Source organism: Giraffa tippelskirchi, chromosome 3 (genome assembly GCF_054371585.1).
Source record: "Giraffa tippelskirchi isolate mGirTip1 chromosome 3, T2T-mGirTip1v1.2.pri, whole genome shotgun sequence".
Lineage (NCBI taxonomy): Eukaryota > Metazoa > Chordata > Mammalia > Artiodactyla > Giraffidae > Giraffa > Giraffa tippelskirchi.
In genome coordinates, this window is record NC_137277.1 from 9,059,968 (window position 1) to 9,063,337 (window position 3,370).

At 45.9% G+C, this 3,370-nt stretch overlaps 1 non-coding gene across 1 annotated transcript; it reads right to left on the reverse strand.

Annotated features, from left to right (window-relative positions):
- Positions 1–2,221: 2,221 nt before the first annotated feature.
- On the reverse strand, positions 2,222–2,354 carry LOC145544046 (small nucleolar RNA SNORA11). The gene has a single exon (XR_014081271.1). It is a non-coding gene; the product is annotated as a small nucleolar RNA SNORA11 (small nucleolar RNA).
- Positions 2,355–3,370: the final 1,016 nt, after the last annotated feature.

Here is a 3,370-nt window from a genome sequence, read left to right on the forward strand (position 1 = left end):
GGGCGAGACAGATAATAAACAAACCCATGTGAGTGTGATATAAACTCCATGAGAGCAGGGCTTGTCCATGTGTTCACTGCAGAATCTCCAGTGTCAGAAGACTGCCAGTACACAGTAGGCCCTGAATAACTTATGGACCAGAGCAGGTCTATACTGTGTATGCATGTCAGGCGATAACCATGACAGCAAGAAGGTCCTCCCAGAGCCGAGCTTCAGTGGCCCTGACCCTGGAGCCAGGCCAGCTTTTATAGCCCTATAAACAGCTGCACACCCATTCTCCACATACCGCTCAATCACACCCGTGGACCCAAACATTAACATGTGCATGCACACACACATACACATCCTTGACTTGCATTAAAATGCAACTTCCCCTCCCCTGAGTCAGAACCTGTTCTCCACCAGCCTTTTTTGCAATGCCAGGCCTCAGCCCTCAGGCCTCAATTCACATCCATACCGGGTGATTTTTAACCCCCACTCAGTACACAAATTTACTGGGGATAACTGTAGTAGGCTGAATAATGCCCCCCCTCAAACATCCTAATCTCTAGAAACTGTTACTTTTTATAGCAAAAAAGACTTTGCAACACATGGTTAAAGATTTGGGGGATGGGGTAGTTCACCTGAATTATCCAGGTGGGCTCTAAAAGTAATCACATGTGTCCTTAAAAAGTGAATCAGGGACTCCCCTGGTGGTCCAGTGGTTAAGATGCACGCGTCCACAGGTTCGATCCCTGGTTGAGGAACTAAGATCCCGCATGCTGTGCAGGGCAGGCAATAAATAAATAAATATAGTGACATTTAATTTATAGATTCCCCAGTGGTTCAGCAGGTAAAGAATCCGCCTGCAGTGCAGGAGACACAGGAGACACAAGTTCAATCCCTGGGTCGGGAAGATCCCCTGGAGAAGGAAATGGCAACCACTCCAGTAATGTTGCCTGAAAAATCCAAAACACAGAGAAGCCTGGCAGGCTACAGTCCATGGGGTTGCAAGAGTCGGACACAATTGAGTGACTAAACACTTACTTACAGTGATATGTTAAAAATGTTATTTAAGAAAAAAAGGACACGGCAGAGGGAGACTTGGCAGTAGAGGAGGAAGCTGCAAGGACAAAAGCAGAGGTTAGAGTGAAGTCCTTTGAAGACAAGAAAGGAGCCACAAGCCAAGGAAAGTAGGCAACCTCTAAAAGCTGGAAAGGGCATGAGATTCTCCCCAAAGGCCTCTGGAGGGAGCACAGCCCTGCCAACACCTTGGTTTTGGCCAGGTGACACCCATTTCAGGCTTCTGGCCTCCAGAAATACTAGATCTGTGCGATGTGTTTGTTCAGTCACTAAGTCATGTCCCAACCGTTGCAACCCCACAGACTGTAGCCCACCAGGTTCCTCGGCCCATGGGATTTCCCAGGCAAGAATACTGGAATGGGTTGTCATTTCCTTCTCCAGGGGATCTTCCCAACCAGGGATTGAACCCACGTCTCCTTCAATGGCAGGCAGATTGTTTACCACTGCACCACCAGCAAGCCTCCAGATCTGTGGCCATTTGTTCCAGCAGCCTAAGGAAATAACACTGTAATAAAATGTGTAACACTCATTCTTTTCTTTTCTTTTCCTACCCCGAGTGTTAAATTTTTTTCTTTGAGAACTTAAGTAGTCTTGGATTTACAACAAAATTGACAGGAAGGTATAGAAATTCCCCATATACCTCCTCCCCTCACATGCATAGCCTTTATCAATAGAGTGGTACCCTTTTCTTTTTTTAAACCAAAGATGAACTGCATTGACACATCATAATCACCAAGGCCCCCAGTTCATCTTAGGGTTCACTTTAATTAAATGAGTAGTGTTGCACATACTATGGGTTTAGACAAAAGTATAATGACATATATCCTTCATTATAATGTTATTCAAAGTATTTTCACCCTCATAAAACTTTGATACTCTGTGTATTCATCTCTCTGCATACTCCTGGCAACCACTGATCTTTTTATTGTCTCCATAGTTCTGCCTTTTCTAGAATGGTATATAGTTGGAATCTTTTTTTTATCTTTCTCCTTGAAAAGAGAGGTTTAAAGCCTTTATAAGGCCACTCACGGCCCACCCACACGTGGGCCTGACAGGCTGTAGGTGGAAAGCTCCCGCGCTAAATCCAGTGGCTTTTCTTCCAATACTGAGCCATGTCCTACTGGCCCTGCCCAGCAGCCTTGTGGAGGGGCAGGGGGACATGTGTTGGGTATTTGTTCATAGCAAGGCCACACAAGTTTTTGCACTCCTCTTCACAAAGAACCCAAGTTCCTATTGGGTGTGTTGTAAAGAGATGAGCCATTGCTTCAGGCCCCCGGCTCTGAGCACACCCCAAGCCATTCACTTTTTTGATGTGTGAATTTAAGAAATCATTTTGAAAGAAGAAGAAATGCTCATCTTAAAAAGATTATGCAAATTCGGCAAAACAGTTCGTGTGTGAACTAAAATCGGCACTCATAAATAAATACTTCTTGTCGCAGTTCACACTGTTTCCCTGTTTTAAATTTTAAACTCCGTTGTGGAGTCACACAATGACTGAGCTGAAGGAAGTCAAATTCTTCATCCTTGCAATCCCTGTGCGGTCATTGTTTATTTCTAATCCTCTGTTTAAAAGCAGGAAAATGCAATTCCATGGGCGTGGAACACAGAAACGGCCCCAAAGTGATCGCCAGTGACCCCCAAACCCCCATGAACTTACTCCCCAAATGAACATGAGCAGTCCACCCCACACTGGGGACCAACGGCACCACTGGGCTTTTCCCAATGTACTCCCACAAAGAATGGGATGTTTATCAAAGCTTAAGTAATAAAAAAGGGCTAATTCGAAGCTTACAGATATATTACTAAAACCCAACAGTCACAGCCATTGTTTAGAACTTTAGATCCACAAAAAGTTTTTCAGGGACATTTCTGGGAATCACAGGCTCATGATGTTAATAAAAAGCAGAGCGGGCTTCCCTGGTGGTCCGGAGGTTAAGACTCTGAGCTCACACTGCAGGGGCCACAGGTTCGATCCCTGGGCAGGGAAGTATGAGTGCTGCACAGGGAAGCCGAACAAAACAAAACAAGACAAGACAAAAAGCAGAGCCACTTTTGCCAGTGTTGTCATTGTTTTCAGATTGCTTACAGATACTGTATGCCCTCTTGCCACACTTGGAACTGTATGCCCCCAATCCTGGATCTTGCAGGATTCCTCACAGTCCAGGAAAAAGGAAAGCTTCCTCTAACACCCCATATCCCCACTCTGGGCCAAGGGGCTGAGGGGCACCCCGAGGCAGCACCCTGCCACACAGCTCAGAGATGAGATCCCAGGGGCAGAGGCCTGGGGGAGAAGGGACTTCCACAAAAG